This window comes from Dipodomys spectabilis, unplaced genomic scaffold (genome assembly GCF_019054845.1).
Source record: "Dipodomys spectabilis isolate Male_0828 unplaced genomic scaffold, ASM1905484v1 ptg000018l, whole genome shotgun sequence".
NCBI lineage: Eukaryota > Metazoa > Chordata > Mammalia > Rodentia > Heteromyidae > Dipodomys > Dipodomys spectabilis.
The window spans coordinates 24,635,381-24,658,410 of record NW_024870695.1 but is presented as its reverse complement, the minus strand read 5'-3'; positions in this window follow the sequence as shown (position 1 = coordinate 24,658,410).

Below are 23,030 nucleotides of genomic sequence, written 5' to 3'. Positions count from 1 at the left end.
TCCCCTTTCAGATATTTGATTTTTGTAATTCAATAAAAAAATGAGAAAGAAAAGTCATCATTATTCAGGTTGTGTACTGATTGTGTGTGTGTGGGGGGGGTGTGTGTGGGTGTGGGTATGTGGGTGGGTGTGGGTGTGGGTGGGTGTGGGTGTGGGTGGGTGGGTGTGGACATGCTGGTGTAATTTGGAGGATGAAATACAGAAAGAATGGAGGAAATGAGAATATTTTGTTTATAGATTCTTCAGATTGTTCATGCCTAAAGCTGGGCATTTTCTTTGTTAGATCTTGAGATGTTCTGGCTTCATTCAATGGAACACAGTTCCTCTCCAGACTACTATAGAACTTGCAGTGGGTGGAAGGATCTGAGCAAGATGCTGAAGCTCAGGATCCCCACAGGTAGGTGGGGATGGGGGTGGGGACTCATTTGCCAAGGGCTATTTGGATATTTATACCATGATTCCCAGGCCATACACAATTACCAATACATGTAATTATCAATACAAGCCAGCCCTGAGTAGCTTTGGAGAAGCATTGGAGAACCTTTCATCTCTGTCCCATGCAACGAATGATTTGGGGGTCCTTATATGGTCTGTGGGCTGGTTATTCCTCATTCTTCTATGGTTCTCAAACTCAATGCTTCAAGATCATCTGGAGCGCTTGTTAAAGCACAGAATATTAGGCTACTCCTCAGTCTCTGTTTCAATGTAAGTCTATGAGTCCTGTGAATCTACATTTATAACAAGTTCACTAGGACACCTCTTTAAGAATCATGACAACAAACCAACAGGATAGCTAGCTAGCTAGATATATAGAGTTTATGCATATAGATATATATGGATATATAGGTAATTATATGAATTATACGCAAACATATCACACATATAGACATATGTATGTGTATATACACATATCTATATCATGAATATACCATGTGTATATGTGTGTGTACACACACACAGTCCTTTAGTTTTTAGTAAAAAGCATTTTTTTGTTGTGAAACAAAATATTCATTAGATTCCAAATGATCTATAGAGAATAGTAATAATCATTTTGCCAAAAATAAATATGTATGAAGTTAAGATTATTCTTAAATAACTTTCTACTTCAAGTCTTTCTGTAGCAACCAAGTTACTTACCTAGTCAGGTGTTTAATGTTGTTCTACATGAAAAAAAATCAAAACCCTTTCAAGGCAATTTCTTTTACATTCTTCTATAGGAAAAGTTCCCAACTTGTTTAAACTGAAACAAGAAATCTTACTGGAAACTATCACCCTCACTAGGGAAAATTATGACAAGAATCATATTTGAAAGGTTAAATATTTATAGCTTATCTTTGGGAAAATAAGAGTTGGATAAACAAAAAAATTAGGGGAAAACTTGGAATGTACATAAGTCATGAAATGTAAAAATCTAGCTCATCTATTTTCTACTTCCTTTTCTTTAGGGGAAAAAAGTGCCTCTCTTTGTGAATCTATTCGATAGTATAAAATCGGTAGCAAAACACAATTCAGTCTGCAATACCTCCAATGTTTACCTAACATTAGTTTTAAGACTACTGAAAATTTATTTACAAATTGGCATAAATCTGCATATGCATTTTATATACATACGTACCTGCTAGAGACATATGCAAAAGCCTTAATATATGCATGAATGAGCAGTAAGAAGGCCCAATTAATTATTAATTAAGGATATCATACACAAGCTCTATAGTCCTTAACTTGTAAATGGATGCATAAGTCAGGCATTGTGGTACATACCTGTTACCACAGAACTGGGAGAGTTAGAGGTAAGAGGATCAGGAATTTGATCTACACAGTGAATTCAAGACCAGCCTGAGCTATATATTGTAACCCTACCACAAAAAAAAAAGTGGTAGAGCATTCGACTAGCACTTTCTTTTATTTTTAATTTTTAAAACTTTATTGTAAAGGGGATGTACAGAGGGCTTACAGTTACATAAGTCAGGTAATGAGTACATTTCCTTTTGAAGAGTATCACCCCCTCCCTCATTCTCTCTCAAGTTTTCCCCTCCCAACTTTCCTCCCTCCCTCCCAAATGACACAGTTCATTTACAATATAGTGTCTAGTGAGTATCACTGCCGAATTGGTTTACCTTTTGTCTCACCATTTCTGTGTTTCCCTTTCCTCCCCCCCAAATCAGAAAAACTTATAGACAAAACAAAGGACACAGAAATCAAAATTGTCTTTTACCATCCATTGGGATAACATTGGTTCTTAAGAAGAAAGAAAGTCCGTATCTATCTAGGATTCTGAGAGAACTGCGACCGGATAGGTCAGATGAAGTCTTCTATCACAGATGGAGCGGTATGAATTCAACATACAAGAGTCACTGCCTGAAACTGTGTGAAATGTTTCAATTATTTCCATAATAACACTTAACATGTTCCAGATACCGTGCATTAAGCACACCACCAAGAACTGAGCCAAACCTAGGCTGTTTTTCATCTGGGTGTATTCTGAGTGCCTGAAACACATGTTAGAAATATATTCCATATACTGGGTTTGTATGAGGTCCAGCTTCGATCAAGAGAAACCACAGCCAGCCGTACGGGAGCTTTCCCCGCAGCACCAACACAGTGCGATCAAACTCTTAGCACCACATTATCATTCTCAAGAACAAATCTCCTGGTTGAAATGAAGAGCGGGATTTTTCATAACCCGTAGCAATGTTCTGTATGTATTTTTTTTTTTGTTAACCACAGGCTTCAAAACACATACTCAACAAATAGGAGTCTCAATTTGATTTGCAACATGTACCTTTTTCAAAGTTCACATTAAGAACAAAGTTTATTAGACTGATTGCACTTCTATCACTCTGTAGTACCTAGATTTAGTTGTGTGGGACTCTTCAATTTTCAATTTTACAGACATTTATACACACATAAACACACATTCATATACATAGGTATGTATATGCACATATGAATTTGCCTGTGTATATGCATACATATGTGCATGTATTCTATATTTCTTCAGATTTTTCTATGCTACAAGTAGTTATTTGCACACATGACCCAGTTTAGTGAGTGTATTTTCTATCCCAGATGGAATGTTGATAAACTATTTTATGGGAAATCTAGTTAGGTTACAGAACTTGTTATTATTAAACAAGCCTTTCCATCTAAACTTAGAGGATATTATGAGTATTATACTCATAGCTGACATAGATTGGGAGAGACAGACCCAGCATGATTTGCCACATATTGGTTTACTTTCTACTAGTCAACTCTATTATGATTATATTCTATTGGCATCTTGTCAAATTCATGAATCAGAGATTATATGGTCCTTGTGTAACCTCTCTTGCTTAATGTAAGATATTTGTTAGATGAGTTAAGTTCTAACTAGAACCAAAATACAGACCACAAGTTCTTACTATAGGGGGCTCTTCATTGCTACTTGGAGTGATTGTTCTCCATTTGGAATAGATCCACAGGAAGGAAAGCAGTCAGGGGCTGGAGTCATCCTCAGTGTTAATATTTTCTTTGAATGTCTCCTTTAAATTCCTATAGCTTTAAAACTCCTTAGAATACAATTTATTATTGAATGTGCAAAATCTCCGCTTTCAATTTTATAAAGTTAGATATTTGCCTTTTTATCCATCTGTGTGGGTGTGTGTGTATGGACATATAGATAATAGGTAGATAAATCAATAGATAGGTAGATAGATACCTACATACATATATACATACACACATACATTCATATATATATGTATATAGAAGACTGATGGCTAGAGATAAGTAGGTAGGTAAATAGATACATACATACATATATATATGATTGATAGCTAGAGATAGGATAGATAGATGGGCATAGATATAAATAGGTAGATGGATAGTTGTTAATTAGGAAGATACATAATAGACATATGAATAAATTACTAGATAATACATAAATACATTCACGCATACATAGCTGGATCAAATGCTTTATGTTTTAAGAGTAAGTGATTATATTATCTCTTCATGAAATGGGTAATGCTATCTTTACTCTTTGAAGTCAATTCCCTATTTTGAACCTTTCTTCCCAAGATTTTCACTTTTCTAAGATCAAGAAGTCTTACTGTTATAGTAACAATGGTGGTAACTGTATTTTCATGAATGCATGCTTGAGGCCTTTTACATTATCTACACCATTTTTTATTCATCATAAATTTCTAAAACAGGTACCTTTATTATTATTTCAAGCGTCACAACAATAATATATTAAAGTTATATGACCTCTGCCCTTAACTGTAACACCCACAGATTTTATTCAAAGTACATGTATCTTTGCATCAACGTTTATAACAATTCCCCATCATCCTCTTTTTAATGAGTAGAGTAGAATTAGAAATGATAAACCTTAGAGCTTCACATTGAACATCAACAGAAATATTTTTTTGGTGATACTGAAGTTTGATTTCAGGGCCTTTTGCTTTCATGGAAGGTCATAACATTTGAATCAAGCTTTTTCTCTTTTACTTATGTTATTTTCCAGATAGTCTTGTGTATGTTTTGCCAGGATCTATTCTTGGATTATAATCATCCTAACTATGCTTCCCATATAAGTGGAATTATACACATGTGGCACCATGATTTCCTTGTTCATTGAGATTTCCTTGTTCAATTGCTCTGGCTAGTCTTGAACCTAGATTCTTCAGTTCTCTGACTATGCCACCACAGCTAGCCAGATATGTTGTTCAACTATTTTGTCTGAAACAGTATATTCTGCCTCAGTCTTTCAACAACAAATAAATTATAAATTCATATTGAAACAAAAGTCCTGTACCTTCCTCTCTACCTAAATTCTACCCAATCCCCAAGCCTAATGCCAAAGGTTACATTATTTTCCCAAAACCAAATAGCTTGTAATTCTTCATACCCACTATTCCTGCTTAGACTCCTCCATGAATGTCACAGGCTCCCTGGGACAATCGTCACTGGGTAGTTGGCCAGGTACCTGTGGAATTGCTACCACTGGGTGATATCCTCACCTCCTCCTCTGCCAACTTAGTGTTCAGTCTTAAAAGTGTCGTCCACACCACACATCTTCCTGGCCTCTCTAGGGCCCTCAGTGGAACATTTCCTCCCCCTGGATTGGCTGCTCCTGGATCCTTCTCTACTCGCTTGGGACCCTTTCATAATTTAAGTCCTGTTTCAAGGCCATTCTCCCAAGCAGGACTTTTCTGAACACTCTAGGTCCACAATTTTTCCCTGTCTCCCCATGACTACATTGTTTCTTGACTCAGACATTTTTTCCTCCCCTTAACACCTCTCACAAGTGTAATCTTGGTGTTTTCATGCTCGTCATCTTTTCTTCCAGACAAGCGATCAGCAAAGTACAGCCTGCACCAACGCCAACCAGCGGACTGCTTTTAGAAGTAATGTTAACTAGAGCAAAGCACTGTTTTCCCTATTTACTGATATACTACCAACAAAGATTGTCCTGAAGGACTGCAGGAAAGGAGATGTGATACAGACTATCCAGATCATGAAGCCAGAACTACTGACCATCTATTTATGAAAAATATCTTCAGCCTTATTCTAGAGCAAGAAGTCCAACAGGGCCAACATTGTCAGTATGATTATTTTAAACATTGAGCCACATTGTCTAGAATTAAATTAAGATAGCTCTTTAATGGTGCATAAATTACCTAACAGCTCAGATCCTTAGTTTTTTTTTTCTTTTTGATGTAATAGGCACAATGGTAACATTTCCCTATCAATTGTTATAAATACTTAACAAATTGATATTTTCAATATATCAAAACTAGCTCACCTTTCGTACAGATGATAGGTCATATTGTCAATCATGCTAATGTTCTCAGTACATAATTGAAAGGAACATGCCCATTGCAACAATGAGATGCACAAGTCCTTATGCACAAGTCCTTATGTCGAAAAACGAACTTTAGAACTTTGGCCCGGGGTGGTTTATCTTATAACCTGCTTCTCCTAAATCATATGAAGGCTTGGATTGGATCCTATTCACATTTGAATTCATATAGTGACAAGGAACAAAGAAAAAGTACAGGGTTTGTCTAGGGAGCAGGGGCAGAAGAACTCAAAGAAATGGGAGGGATTTGGCTAGTCAATCATAAATCTTTAAAAACTCGTTTTTTTTTTTCTAGAATAACTTGTCAGTGGATGGCATTTCTCTGTGTCTGGTGCAAAAATGCATCATAATCTTTTACTTTGAGTGTATTGCAAATTAACAAGAAAGAATAAGTAACACAAAGTACTTATACATGGGTAAAGTCTCAGGCACAACAGCGTGTAAGCTAGAAATTCCAATGAAATAAAACATCATCCCTAGCTCTGCTCGAATATCCAGGAAAGCAGAATGATTGTAGATACTGAAATTGCAGGATAGTCATGTCCCTCTGGGAACTCAAACTTCCAGCAAACTTGACTATATCTTTCTCACTCGCCGAGTTAAATTCATTATGTATTTTGCTTTGTTTCAATTAAATGTTTAACTATTTCTCCCTAAGCCATCTCGGGATCTACTCAAAGGTGTTGGAAGCTGAGTAAATCATACAAACAGCAGGGTTGTGCAGGCATAGCGTGGACTCATAGATTACGAAACCAAGAAACCCATGAAGTTGCTTTGCATCATTTGCAGGTTTGCATTTAATAAAGCATCCCCAGTTATGAGCAAGAGTGGCTCCATTCTGTAGTGGCAAACTTTCAGCTCAGGAAAGAAAGAACATAGACCAGCAGCCAAAATAGTCAAATACTACAAAACCTGGGAAGATTGGCTTGATAGGGAGCAATGCTGATATTAATGAAAGTAGCTAGCCACGTGGACTGTGTAGTCTTCTGTGTGTGTGCATGTGCATGTATGTGTGTGTCACGAGCACACGCATGCGTGCACATTCGTGTATTCATGATATCTCTTCCTTTCCTTTACTCAGAGGAAATGGCTGGACCCAAAGGCAGACGTACCTGGCAAGACGTGTTTTATTTCACAAGATTTTAATCAGAGCAGAGAATCCAGGAGCTGGTGCCAACTGGGGACCAAGTGGCCTGAAAGGAGCACTGCCAAGTGCCCCCTGACTGTAAACCTATCACCTCAGGTGACCCCTATTCCCTCCTCCCTCCTCCCCATTCCGAAGAGCCAGCCCCAAAGCAGGGCTGACTTAAAATCTTGGGTTCTGGAAATGATTTTCTACCACATGCACGTTTTGATAAACCTGCAAAATAACTTAAGCGAAGAGGGAGAGAGACCCAGGGTGATTTTTCCCTTCTTTCATTTTTTTTTCTCTCCACCCCCACCCCTCCCATCTCCCCACTGCTCAACTAAGCTGTAAAACTTAAGTCCCTTTTTCACCAGAGTCTCTATTGGATAATCCAGTTGACTTCCGGAGTTTGCTTTTGCACACGTCTGTCTCTTCCTGTCCCACTAAATCGCATCAGCTGCTGTGGATTTGGAGTTGATGGAGATTGCTGGGGTGGCACAAAGCAGCGATAGGCATTTGTCAGCGACTCCTTCATGAGATGTAGGGATCAATGCATGCCGCTTCTGGTGTTAGAGGAAGGACTTGACTGGGTGCACCTGTTATTCATCTTTTATCTTTCATTTAATGTTTTGTTCATTCATTTGTTCTTAGATATAAATCTTTTAAATTTATTTTTAGTGGGGGATGATAATCAGCCTTGAACTTGGGGCCTGGGTGCTGTCCTTCAGCTTTACACTCAAGACTGGCACTCTATCACTTGAGCCACAGGCTCCATATTCAGTTTTTTGGTGGTTATTTGGAAATAATTTCATAGGCGTTCCTGCCTGGGCTTACTTTGAGCTGTGATCCTTAGATCTCAGCTTCCTGAGAGGCTTAAAAGCAAGAGTGATAAGATAGATATAACTCTTCAGATCTGAAGAAGAAGCCACTTTTCATTTCATGCTCCACAGAATAGAGCAACGTGGTCTATATCACTGAGTATTGATGTACACATTGACAACAGTGTTGTTTAAGCTAAATGGCTTGTCGAGGCTTTGTGACAATGTTGTAGAATCTCATAAATTCTTGGTGTGTGTGTGTGTGTAAGTGTGTGCATGTGGACAAATGTGAACACTCATACCACACTTACTGAAAGTGACAGACATAATATGATCAAACGAAGAGAGGGTGTTTTATTTGTTTTGTTTTCTTGATAGTACTGGGATTTGAACCTAGAATCTCAGGCATTGCAGCTACTCTATCACTTGAGTCATGACCCCACCCACCCCATCCAACCCTTTTTCTCTTTAGTTTATTTTCAGTTGGGGCTTTGATTTAGCCTAGGGAAATCTCTGATGATGATTTTCCTATCTACGTTGCCCAAATAGCTGGGATTTTAGATGTGAGCCACCATGTTTGGTTTAGTTTGTAAAGAGAGTCATTCTAACTCCTTTCAGGCTGGCTTTGGATTCCTTTTGTTCTCTATATCTGATTATCTGGGATCACAGGCAGGCATGCACTACTATAGGTGGCCTTGATCCAAGATCTTAAGTGCATTCTGCCGGAAAGTGAAAATCTAGTAAAGCTTCAATTCTGCTTTCTCACAATGATCTTTCTAATTCACCCCAATCCTTTCTTGTTGCAACCAGTTTAAGATAGGTGTACTGATAGGAGCCTTAAGAACTTACCTGAGTTTAGTCTTGAGTTAATGAATACAATGCTGGGTGATTTGACAAATGGCCGAACTTTCCTGGGTCTCCTCATCGGTTGAAAACCCAGAAAATATTATATTTACCTTAATGTGATGTCACTGTTTTTTTTAAAAAATCTGTTTATAATCAAGTATGTATTATGGATTTTAAAATAGAAGTTGTATTGTTCACAAAGATAGTTAATAGTACTAGGCTTGTTATTTGGTTGTCAGTGTTTTCTTATATTCTGGCTTTCTTGACACTTCTGACTTCACGCTCCCCTGATACATTATTGACTTCTCATACCCTGCTTCTGGGTCAGAAATTGGCAGATTTTTCTATTATGAAATGAGATTATAGTATATATTTTTCACTCTGCCAGACACTCAGTTTCTTATGCTGATAATCAGTTCTATCATTGCAGATGAAACATGCAGCCAGAGATATTAGTAAACAAACACAGCTGTGTACCAATAAAACTTTATTTACATTGAAGATTGAATTTTATGTATTTTAAATTTTTTTTTACATTTTATTTTCCTGTAAATTTTACTTTCTTTATTTTCTGAGGTTACAGTTACATCAGTAAGGTAATGAGCACATTTCTTGTTAGGCATTGTTTCCCATTCCTCTGCTTTTTTTCCCCACTATCCCTTCCCTCCCTTCCCTCTCTTCCCTCCTCCCTCAAAAAAAAGTTGTAAGGTTCATTTCTAACATACTGTCTTGTGAATATCATTGTTGCAATGGGTCATCCTGTGTCCTTGTTTCAGCATTTTGTTATTTCCCTTCCCCTCCCCAAATTAAAGAAATGTATATACAAGATACAAGGTACCAAAATCTTCTTCTTTTGATGTTTCAACTATTTAAAAGCAGAGGGACAAATGTGTGTGTGTGTGTGTGTATGTGTGTGTGTGTGTGTGTGTGTGTGACTCTGTTTAGCTTTTGGTCTTACAAAAACAGGCGTTTTCAGGTTAGATTTGGCTAGGGAGGTGGGGTGGGAGAGTGGTGTGTCATAGTTTGCCAACTCCTGTTTGCCCTAATCTCTGAGGTTAAAGCCATGTGTAGGGGGATAGGTCAGTTCTTGGTTGAGATAAAGTATATACTAGTTGCATATATGGAGTGAAAGGTAACATTCTAATTCCTGCACCAGACATTAAAAACAAATTCTATGGAGAATAAACAAAACCAAACCAAACAAAAACAAAAACATGTTTTAAAAATAAAATTAGTAACATCTCTTCCTTTCAAACCACTAGACATTGAGCATGAAAGTACAAGCTACTATTTTCAATATTTACCTTTCTACATGTAGCTCACTCTACAACTGAACAACTTTTGCAACTGAGCCCCTAATGTGTTGTGTGTGTGTGTGTGTGTGTGTGTGTGTGTGTGTGTGTGTGTAAATTAATTGTTTGCTCCACACTAAAATGGCATAGCCTGACACCAGTTTATATAAACCCAAGAAAGGGTGCTAATCACTACGTAATTACCGATTCACTCATTCTTTCTGGAAACCCATTTCAAACAAAGCTAGAACCAAGACAGGACCAACTCTTTGCCCCGTTCATGATGGTAGGGGTTAAAGTGCTTATCCAGTTGTTTCTTATTTTAGAGTTTCATGATAGAAACAGATATTAGAATAAATGCCAACTGCCTGCCTAAGAGACCCCATTTTTGTGTACAATTTAGCAACAAGCATCATTGCCTTATTGGACTTCTAGATCTGCACGTATCGTGTGTAATTTTCATAGACTAGTAAAATTCTTTAGAGTATTATCTGCTGAGTCTTGCTCCAGGCGCCATGGCTATTTCCGTATTATTTGTTTCCTTAGGATTTGTCAAGAGGCATCATTCTAATGGCCTTCTCCATGAAACCTGGGACTAGAACTTTCTGAAAATGTTGCCAGAATGTACCACCTAGGGCCACCTTTAAAATCCAGCAGGCTTTCCTTGTTGTGTGAGACAGACACCCGAATGGAAAGGTAGTGCATATATTACCCACATCTGTCTGCTACAAAGCCTGCTCAGTTTCATGCTTTTAGGACAAATTCCAGGCAAAAGGCCACTGGGAGAGGCTCCGTTTCTCTGTGCCCCATGCCCAGTTCTGTCAGTTAGGCTGCAGAATAATTTCTTTCATGAGGTTGATCTTAGCCAAAGAAAACATACTCAAGCCCTGTGGCATGAGACCTCTGAAGGGCAGAGACTGTGTTCTGAGTTACACTCCAAGGGGAGTTGACCTGAGATCAGATGCCTGAAGACCTGGAAGGCAACGAGACAGGCAAATATCAAAGATGGGCTTTATCATTTGGTATGGTTTGGAAAATCAATTTTCCCTATATGTAACCATGACATGGATAAAATCCACCTCTCCAATTCCAGCTTTTCTCCCCTCACAGAATACATGAAAAGGACTGCATCTGTATTTGAATACCCATGCTAAAGCAACAAGCATCTCAAAGTCGAAGACCATCACTGGAAAAAAGGGGAAAAACAAACTTTTAATCAAGAAATGGAAAGATGTCATTGGCTTGTGCCGATTAAATTAGCCAAAAAAGTATGCATACAAATGTATATGTATATTTGTATGTATCTATGTGTATCTATTTATAGATATGTATATATATTTATGTATATGCCCATTCAAGGGCCCCCTGTTTTGCCTCTTTATGTATCTAATGGAAAAATTGTTCCTGATCCAGGATTTTATTATTATTATTATTATTATTATTTGAAATTCCACCTTAGGAAAAAAATTTCCATTCGATACCTACCTTTCCTAGGAGAAACTCAGAACAAAAATAAATAGTTGAAAATGTACTGTGACTGAAATTGTGTGAGCCAAATTAATGTTAAATTTCCACCTGGACTTCAGTGTACTACCACCCAGAAATAGTTTCTGGATCTCATTTCTGTCCAGTATCTTTTTATTTTTCCTTTTTGTACGATTGTTTCTATTTGGCAGTCTTCTTGAATATAGGCTGGGTGATTCGTTAATAGTATTCTGGTGTTTCTGTAATCTTATAGGCTGGATTTTCATCACTGGATTTTCATCGCTAGTGTCCTTTGGCATTCTACTGGAAAGGAAAAACCTCTAATGGCAAGCTTCTCCACTAGTTGCTGTAGGATATTTCAGCAGAATGTAAGGTAACACAGGGCCAGTCCTTGGCAGTACAACAAATTCCCATTGTGGTACTTCCCATCCTATTTTGCTTTAGAAACTCCATCAATAAGCAAATATGGGTTCAAACACAGCCTCAGTGAGATAAAGGTGTATTAAATTAGTATTGCTATTGTAGAAGTATTACTAATAGCTTACATGATTCTTACTATTGACCATCCAAAATGTCTTGGTACATGGAGCAATTCTCAACCAAAGTCCAAATTTCTTGTGAGTACATGGAACTCACAATGAGGTGGAAATGTAGAGATGAAAATAGGTGAGAAATCTAATTCAAGCCTGATTCCTAGCTTAGTAATGAACTTGATGATCTTGTAAAAGACAGGCTGCTATAGTTCTTTATTTAAAAAAAAAAATAGGACTAGAACTAGGTGTCCTGCCAACTTCTCACTTGAATTTAAGCATTTCCTTAAATATTTGTAAACAGTTCCTTGAAACACTACACACATGCTCTATAATCCTGACAATGGTTCTATGGCTTAAAGATATTATTGTTTGAAATAATCTACCTAGAATGTCTAGGGAATTGCTCATCTGCTAGACACTGTGTTTACTACTTTATGCACGCTGTCTTGAACTTGGACTTGTATTTTGCAAGGTGAGAACTAGTTTTCTCAATGGAACCACCAAATTTGAAAGCACTGAAATGTTGCAATGAAGGATGAAAACCTGGCAAACAGGAGATGTGCTGTGATATCCCATTAGCCTGTGCCTAAACATCACTGGGCTTTCACTAACCACACACAGTATCCAAACATGGAATTCCAAATCAGAGCTGCCGGTCTACTTCATTTCAGGGTTCTTAATAGTTTCATGCAAAGACTGTGAAATAGAATGGATTGGATGTGTAAGGGTGGTCTGTCATCCCATTAACCACCAGAATTGATTTGGTGGGCACCCCTTCTTATACCCCAGGTTCCTAGGCCTACGTCCCAATGCTCCTTGCTAAGTCAAAGAAGATGGCCTTTCCTGATTGAGTAGGAGCATGCTTTGATGAAGGGAAAATGAGTAGCTGTGCTCCTCTGCTAAAACCTTCCAAAAATCTCTGAAGAGAGGGAATGTTTCCTAGCAAGAATGAATGTCTAATCTGGAAAGCATTGTCTTTCTATATAACACTGAATGCATTGGATATAGCTGCAGCCACTTTCTTTCCCCAACCTACATGCCAGGTCATAGACAAAGTGCTGGAGAATCCCAGGAGGAAGCAAAAACTAGCGTGATCTCTATCCTCACACATTTGAGCATCCTGGGGGTGAAACTGAGTTAGGAGATTTATGGGTTAATCTGAAGACATCACACTTTAACCCAACATAGTGAAGAGAGATTGAAGCATAAAGACACATCTATAAAGACCCGTTAGAAAGAAGCCAGTAAGTTTGGATGATGTGAGTAGAAAGAGAAGAAAGAGGAAGGAGAGAAAGGTGTTGTCAAAGGAGACATCAAAATTCTAAGGGTTAGAGAAAAAGAACTCAAAAGCATGGCTACCATTGCCATTCAAAGAACAATAGTGAGGATCACAGGAAGGAAATGAAGGAATTTTATGCAAATTTAATGTCAAATGTGGATCATTTCTATAGGAACTGAATCAATGCCCCCTTTAGTATCATTTTAGCAAAATACCACAGGCTGGCAAACTTGTAAACTAACGGAAGTGTTCTCATAGTTCTGGTAGTTGGAAATTCCAGGGTCCCCAAACCAGTGTGTTCAACTGCCAGGTGACAGATCATCTCTGTGATCCAGGTAGGGGGTTTTATTCTGCATACTCTGGGAGGGAAGGAGCCCTGTGTTTTCAACATAGCCAGTGAGCAGAAGTGCAGGCTAGCCAAGATGCTATGGGAATCCTCGCTTCTAGAGGTCACACTCCCACTAGGAAAAAAAAGCCCTCATAGTCTACCAACTTCCCTTTATGTTCCCATCTCTTAATACTCTCAAGAATAAACAGCTGATTTTTATAAGGGATGCATGCACAGCCTGCCAGATCAATCCTCCTTTGGAACACTCCCCCATGCTCAGCAACCAGTCATTTCATTTCTTGTCTATCCCCCAGATATAAGTCATTGATGCTTGTGCAAAGCCATCCAGACTCATTGGTAAGAAGGAATTCAAAGACATACAACTCCTCTGATTTCTGAAACAGTCTTCTCACCTGACTCCAACTTCCTGCACACCTCTGACTCACTCCTCTTCCTTGGGAATCTATGGACAGAAGGGGAAACCCAGTGGACCCTCAGCGTCTCCATTCTTCTTAGATCGGACTGCAGCCAAAGGAACTCAGGAAGAACGAGGAGAAAATAGGTAAAAGAATAGGAGCAGAGCTGGAATATTGTGTATTGTCTACTCATTTGGAATTCAAATGTTGCTGATAATCAAGTAATTGACCATATGATCTCAAAAAGACTCCTGTCATGGTGCCTAGTCTAGTAGATTCTTCTTGAATCCATCATCATTTCTTTCTAGCCTACCCCTGTCATTATGAGTTTTCGCTAACATTCATTTTGCTTGTGATTACCATCAGACAAATTCTTAGGAAAGGACAGAAGCTATACATTTTGTGCGAGGAGAAATCATTCTAAAGCTTCTGGAGTTTATGAGAAAATATACTGTAAAGTTCTTTGCTTCCACTTAGGAGGCAGGACAGTGGAGAAGCAATTCCTAAATCCCACCATAAATAATACATTGAGATAATTAGGTTTCCAGGGTAGACTAACTAAATACAAGTGAAACAAATGAACCGTCCATTTTTACTGAAAATGTAATCGTTGTATAATTTTGTTCACCTTTAAAATACTTCCTTCTTGTCAGGCACTGTAGCTCATGTCTGTAATCCAAGCTATTCAGGAGGCTGAGAACTGAGGATCTCGGTTTGAAGTTAGTCAGGGCAGGAAAGTCTGTTAAATCACAGAAGAAAGCCAGAAGTGGTGCTGTGGCCCAAGTGGCAGAGTGCTAGCCTTGAGCAAAAGGAGCTCAATGACAGCACCCAGGCCCAGGGGTCCAGCTCCAGGACTAGCAAGAAGGTTGATAATCTCCTGTAATAAAAATAGAATAGTGTATAATAGCATAGTCAAGTGCCATACATTTAGTTCATTCAAAGTTCGGGGGTTCAAATAATAGTCATGGGTTACAATTAAATTATTTGATGTAAGTGAATGATATTAAAGGAATAAAGCAACAAGGAATTGCAAAGTTTCAATAATATTCTCTAAATTGTATTGTTCCTCTAGCACCACACATTGTCACACTTTAGTGCTAGTTTTAACTTCTACCTATATTATTTCTATCAGTTCTCTCAAGTTAAAAAAAACAGCTAAACTCAAAATTAAATATTTCTCATATTTTTCACTCAAGGCTGGTGCTCCACCACTTGAACCACACCTCCTCTTGCTTTTTTGTTGCTTATTTGGATAAAAGAGACTCAAGGATTTTTCTTCTCAGGTAAGCTTCTAACAGGGATCCTCAGAGTAGCTAGGATTATAGTCATGAAGACACCAGCACTTAGCAAAGTTTTACATTTTAGATACAACAGGAATGTTGACTGCTTTGGTTGGAATTGCCCTTTTTTATTTTTTTTTACGTTTTTCAGAAGGGTTCAAGAAGAAGTTAGAAGAACACTTTGGCTTAGAAACAAGTAGTATTTTTCTTTACAGAATTTAAGTTAAATAGAAAGGCCTCTTTTCAGATACATCTTAACCAGGCTTGCTCTATGGTAAGCACATTAAAATATGGGAACTGTTGCTGGTGACATAGTCATTCTGAGCAAGTAAGGAGGCACCCTTGGTTGGCCAGAACCACAAGGTTAGGGGCAAGCATCTACACTCTCTTTTTGCCTGAACACCCACAAAGAAACATTCAATGATCTGGAATATCAGCTCTAAAAACCACAAACCTGGTGAGTCTGTCAAAAGCCCCTTTACAAAGTTTGCTTAGAGGGAGGGGCTGCACATCCTGTTCACACATTTCTTCATGTTACAGGCTGATACAAAACCGACCTTTACATTGCTCTTCCTTATCACGTGAGCTTTGTATCAGCCAACTGACAGAAAAACACAGTTCACCTTCTGAATTACCTACAGCAACTTTAAAAACAAAAACAAAAACCACTTAGTCTTTGCCTTTCCTTGGGCTCCCATGAACTGAACAAAACCCAGAGTCATTATATAGCAATATATGCATGTCTTGGGAAATAGGAATTCAAGATAGAAAGCATTTAGAAGGTCAAGACATTGTTTCCTTAACAATCACAGCTCACTATTATTAGGAAATGTGTCTGTTTCACTTATTCAATAGAATTCACCTAAGGAATCTCGCCATAAGCAAACTGCCCTGCATAAAAAGATGTATGTATACTTAAAAGATGTATCTAAACAACAATATATATAGGATTTGACAAAGACTTTAGATATTTTATTTTCTATTTACTTCCTTTTTTTTTGTTTGTTTTGATGTTTGTTTTCATGCCAGTACTGGAGCTGAACACTGTCCCTTAGCTCTTTTGCCCAAGGGTAGCAATCTATAACTTGAGCTACACCTCTACTTCTAATTTTTTGGTGGTTAAGAGTCTCAAGAGCTTTCTTGCCATAGTTGCCTTCGAACCACAATCATCAGAGCTCAGCCTCCTGAATAGCTAGGATTACAGGTATGAGATACCAGTGCCTGGCATATTTGCACTTTGATTTTTGTTATACCTGTAAGTACTTGAACAAAGGGGTTTCAGCCCCTCATATTAATTTATAAACACAGTGCCTATGTATCAGTCACCCCTTCCATGATTCTCCATCAATCCAGCCCTACCCATTCCCTCACTTGGCCTAGTTAACTTCCTATTCATGCGCCTACATTGATTATTGTGATTGTATTGGCCCACAATTCCAGCCCTACCCATTCCCTCACTTGGCCTAGTTAACTTCCTATTCATGCGCCTACATTGATTATTGTGATTGTATTGGCCCACAATTCTTCATGTTTTATCTTAAATTAAAAAACACTGTATAGGGCTGGGAAGGTGGCTCAGTGGTAGAGTGCTTGCCTTGCATGCATGAGGCCCTGGGTTCGATTCCTCAGCACCACATAAGCAGAAAAAAGAAAAAAGCCGGAGGTGGCACTGTGGCTCAAGTGATAGAGTGCTAGCCTTGACCTGAAGAGCTGAGGGACAACGCCCAGGCCCAGAGTTCAGGCCTCATGACTGGATCCAAAAAAAAAAAAAAAAACAAACACTGTATAACATGGAAATTAGTGCTTGGCTCTGATGGATCATGTTGACTGTGTCTTCTATTCCAGAGTTAAATGTTGGTCAGGAAGACTATCTAAACCTATGCCCAGTTCTGAATATTTCCTTCTAAGTCTTCTATGACAAGAAATTCTCCAGAACCTTCCACATCCTTTGAGCATAATGAACCACAAAGGGTTTCAATGACAAATTGGTCCCAATCTGATTTTTTTTTCAGGAGGATTACATGTGTGACAGCTGAAAGACTGCATTCTTTATGTACACTATTTCTTTATATACACTATTTCTCTCTGTGTGTCTCTCTATTTCTCTGTCTCTGTCTCTCTGTCTCTCTCTCATCTCCTGTCTATATAATAGGCTTCGTTGGTTCACAGAGCCAGCCCATTCTTGGCAGCCCAAACACATATGGATCCCTTTCTTTGGATAATTGAGGGAAAGAATGGAAATGGATTAGTAGGAGATCATTATTTTAAATGCCAACATATCAACATTTTCAAAGAATTATTTCAAATCCTTGTGAGTATATTTAGGCTCAGAAATGTCTTAATATTTGCACAAAGCATTCATGCTATTAGCCTTCTCCCTGTCCTTTTGGTATCATGTGGAGAAGCTTCTACCTCAAGTACAGTATGTCTTGAAGCTTCCTGCAACTGAATTCAATTGATTTAGGGTCATTCGAGAATGGCGTACCAATCTAGGTATGGCGATACATACCTGGAAGCCAGCATTCAGGAGGCTGAAGTAGGAGGACTGAGAACCAGAGACCAGCATAAAGTACATAGTAAGAGCCTGGAACAGACAACAACATAGGATGAATTAATGAACTGAAAAGTAGCAGAACATGAATCCTGGCCATGAAATAACTCATTATTGTGACTAACGGTGACTCAATGGTCTTCTAAAATCTAGTCCATAAGGAAATCCAAATGAAAAACCAGCAAATTTTTAAGTAAAATTCTAAAGCTAACTACTACCATTACTAAAAGCTCCCAGAAATAACCATTTCATGTTAAATACAAACAAAATTTTTCCCAACATATTTTATGGTTATTATGCGTGTCTTATTGGCAAGCAGGTGGGGGAGCATTTTCCTGCATTTAGTGACTGTAACTGGTATTAGCTGTGCAGAGTAGTTAAAGGAAGCAAAAAAGAAACTATTTCTTCCATTATAAGCCTGAGATGTGAGTCACGCCCTCACAAGTTCGCTGAATTTTTAAAACAAAATGAAAATGTTAGATTTATGGCTAGATTCTGTCGAGCAGGCTATTAACATTCTGGTACCTCCTGCGAATATCTCATAGGCATTTTCTTCCACAAATCTAAAATTCCTTTTTCCACCAGTGCTGTTCTTGGCTTCATATTTTAGCCTGTGTTGCTTTTCCTTTGCCTTCATGCATGCAATTTTAGCAGGTAACTTTTGGAAGAGATTGGAGGTGGTAGGTGGTTTTAATTGGTGGAGGAAAGGTGGTTTGCATTTAATGAATACACATTATTTCTACCCTCTTTTCCCTCCTCAGAATTGACATTCAAAATTGAGTTTGGTTTAGGCCACACATTTGTCTTCTATTCTTTTTACTTGTCGTTCACACCTGTATTGGAGTAGATAAAGGTGTGAAGGAATTCAAGACCACTCAAGACATGAAATTTGGGGATGAGATTACAATAATACAGAAACAGAGGTTTGATTGCAATATACAGTGATATCACAGTAATATAGAAACAGAGTTTTTGTTACAAGAAATGAAAATATGGCTGCTTCAGTTCCAGCTTTTGAGCATTAGCTATTTGGGCATTGTTATGTATTATTTTTCTTCCCGTATTTTCTTTGATTCTGTGAAACTGATGAAATTTTTCAATTCTTAGTATGTTTGTACATAATGGCTTTGGAGTGGGGGGAATACTGGAGTCAATACTGTAAATCAATTTAAATAATATAAATAATACCAAGCCTAGTCATGAATACAAGGAAACCACCAGAAACTGTGTTGCATTTCCAAGCAAGATTTATCTGAAGACAATCTTTATAAAGTGTTCCACAAAGGAAATTAGGTAAATTTATTAAAATGTTTAAAATGCTACTTGAGTTTTATTTTTCTTCAGGGAGTAAATGAAAAGCAAACTTGTTTGGGTGTTTTTCTTATAATCCTCCAACAGTTTTTTTGATGGAAATTTGTGTGTGTGTGTGTGTGTGTGTGTGTGTGTGTGTGTGTGTGTGTTAATGAAAGTTCTCAAACTCATTCTAATTCTGGTTAGATTGAATTAAATTCATAGTGATATATTTTCCAAGTAGAGTGTGTAGCGGTGTAAGAGATGTTGCACTATATGAAGACCCTTTCCTACTAGATTGTAAATTTCCCAGAAAGCTATACTCACTTATTTGCATCTGCTAGAGAGTTTCAGCAATTATCGGATCACTGTGGATCTAGGAAATGGACCGCGTGATGCTGTAAGGTACCACACGATGTCCCCTTCAGCTATTTAAAAATGGTCTGTTGAACTGTATGCTCACATGCAGGGCTATATATTTTTATATCTTTGAAGCATGGTGTGCAATACAAAAACCTCAAAAAGAGGTTATTGGTGCCAAGTTTGTGTAGGAGTCAGGCAGAGCTTCTGCATACAATGCAGACAGCTGGTGAGAAGGGGAAGCAGACCGGACCGCTTTGCACACACCAAAGACATCATTTATATCCTAGTCAATATTAATATATGATTCAAAGTTTAAAGATGTGCTTGCTGCTGATCTGAAAATTAAAAGAACCCTTTCTAAACATTTACCCCATTATATATTTGAATGTTGAGTGTTTCATAATGCCATTATAAACATGCAGATAAGTAATACTCTAAATAAAAATAATTTGGACATAATCATGAAGATGCTTTGTTTGTTTGTTTTTGTGCCCATCTTGGGGCTTGAACTCAGGACCTGAACACTGTCCTGGATCTTTTCTGCTCAAGGCTGGCCCTCTACCACTTTGTCCCACAGCTCCGTTTCTGCCTTGCTGGTTGTTAGTTGGAGATAAGATCCTCATGGGCTTCATGTTCAGATTGGCTTTGAAACATGATCTTCAGATCTTTGCCTCTTGTGCAGCTAGGATTGCAGGTATAAATCACGGGCACCCAGCAAAACGTATTATATATAAGAATTCACCCTCATAGAAACTGGGAGTCCCCTTCTGTGGAATGCAATGTGTCTGAAAGATATTTAAGAGGGAAAGAAACTAAAAATTGGAAAACATTGAGCGAAATTGTGTGCAACTAATAATTAAAGAAATAAAAGGTAGCCAAAGAATTCCAAGTGAGTCATAACTTAAGAAAATATTTCTAAGCTGGGTGCTGGTGGCTCACACCTATAATCCTAGCTACTCAGGAGGCTGAGATCTGAGGATTGTGATTCCAAGCCAATCTGGACAGGAAAGTCCATGAGACTCTCATCTCCAGTAAACCACTCAGAAAACCAGAAGTGGTTCTGTGGCTCAAGTGGTAGAGCACTTGCCTTGAGCTGAATCACCGAGGGACAGCGCCCAGGCCCAGAGTTCAAGCCCCATGACGGACCAATAGCAGAGTCTGAAAACATGGTATAAGACGGTCCCATGAGGGCTATGAAGAGCTATCTCCTCAGGAAACAACTGATGAGACTGCTTTAGCATCGGGGGTAGAGAGATGGCAAAGCAGAGAGGAGAAGGAGCGAAAGAGGAAGGTGATAAAGAGTCCATTTATCTGGGAAGCAATAGCCGTACGATCTGGCAACATGTGGACCGATCACAAACCTTACAAGATGGAGCCTGTGTTTATTAAGATAAACAAAGCGAAGCAAGAGAGGAAGTGGACACGAAGCTAGGTAGGAGGGAGAGAAGAGGGCAATGATTAATTCGCTTTTTAAAAATGTACTCCATTCAAAATTCCTGTGGCCAACTCCAGTTGTTCTCTCTAGCAGCCAGGCTTTAGAGCGGACATCTGGAGCCCAGGAGAAAATTCTAGCACAGAAATGTTGGAATCATTCATTTATGTTGAGAAATTATACCGACTTGACCCCAAAATTGGTAAGTGTCCTTCCTCTCCATGCTATTCTAGTTTTACTATGTGTCCAAACCCAGGAATCATTTGTTTTGACTTTTAAATAACTTGTATAAATAGTACCAACATGTATAATTTCTTCAGTAAGATACGTTTATACTCTGTGTCATGGTGATATATGGCGATTTGACTTACAGGTTTGCAATCTATGGTCCATTGCTCTCACCCACCACCAGATTTTGTATAGTCTTCAAACTAAGAAGCTCTATATGTGAACACGTATACTCAATTAGATGGTAGGAAACGGCATTGACGCTCAATGAAGTGAAATTAATTAATCCCCAGAGGAGAATCCTGCTCTTTCATTAGGAGACCCATGTTTCCAAACAAAAGATATTTAATGTTAATCATTTATATTTTTAATTTGACAAGACAAACTTAGTGGCTGGGCACCAGTGGCTCACGCTTGTAATACTAGCTACTCAGGAGGCTGAGATCTGAGGATCGTGGTTCAAAGCCAGCCTGAGCAGGAAAAGTCTGTGAGACTCTTACCTCCAATTAGCCACTAGAAAACTGGAAGTGGCGCTGTGGCTCAAGTGATAGAGCACTAGCCTTGAGTTCTTCAGCTCCCAGGCCTAGAGTTTAAGCCCCACCACCATAAAAGAAAAGAATATTTGGGAAAGAGTGCTTTCTCTCTTATTTATAATTACCTATAATATCCTGTCCTGTAAATCCTCAAAGACTGAATTTGATGTATGTATTCACCAGTTAACTACTACAAATTTTTCATTGTTTTCTACTTAGGGTCCTATGAAATTTCTTAGGACTGCACGTAGTCTGTAATCTTGGCTATTTGGGAGCTAGTGATCATTAAGGCTGAAATACATGGACAGCATGGACAAAACGTTAGCAAAACCCTAGCTGCAAAAATAGGATGAGTGTGGGAGTATATGCCTGCCATTTCAGCTATGCAGAAGGTAAAGTAAGATGGCTTATGGTACAGACCAGTCCAAGCCAAAAGCAACAACAACAAAAACCCCGAAAAAACAAGAACCCCTCTCAAACCCTATTTGAAAATAGAACCAAAAGGGCTGAATGTGGTGGCTAAAAGGGGTAGAATGCTTACCTACAAAATGAAAAACTCTGAATTCAAATACAGAACTGTATGGGCAGAGACATAAAGAGAGATAGAGATTGGAAGAGAGAGACAGAAACACACACAGAGAGACAGGGAGAGAGAGAGATCCTTATTTCTTATTTCCATCAGTTATTGTTCAGAAATGTGCCCTTTACTCTCTAAAATCTACTTTTTTTAAATCTACCATTCTCTTTCTATGTTATGGTAATTTGGGTTACCATAACCCATAACATTGACCTGAATGAAATTAATATGTAGGTATTTATAACATAGCATACAGTGCATTTAAATAAATGTGTCACTTGTTCCTGAAACTATTTTGTACTTTGTAAACACATTGTATTCCTTTTTATTACACTTAGGTTTAACTAACTATAATGCTGAACTTTATGTCACATACTTTTCATCTGGTCTACTTATCACTATTGGAGAAAAACATGCTTAGTTCAAATCAACTTTTTTTGTTTTGTTTTTCTGCCAGGTAGTATTTTATACATTGGAGGCTAGATCCGTAGATAGATATGTAGGGGCTTAATATCACCTCTCTGTTAAATTGCTCCTTTTGTCCTCAAACCATGATTTTCTTATTAACCAAAGATTGCCTTTCTGATTCGGTGTGACATAGATCAGATTTCCATTGGTCACTATTGTCCAGGTATACTTTTCTCCCTGTCATTTCAATATTTTCTACCTTCATATAGTGAAAGCATCACTCCTACTGGCTGAGATATTTTCATAGTCAAGTTTTCATGGAAGTCTTTTGCAAGGAAAAATAATTGGCTTGCAAATTAGTGTGTGACTGTGGTCTTGGTAGATCACATTTTTTAGTTAA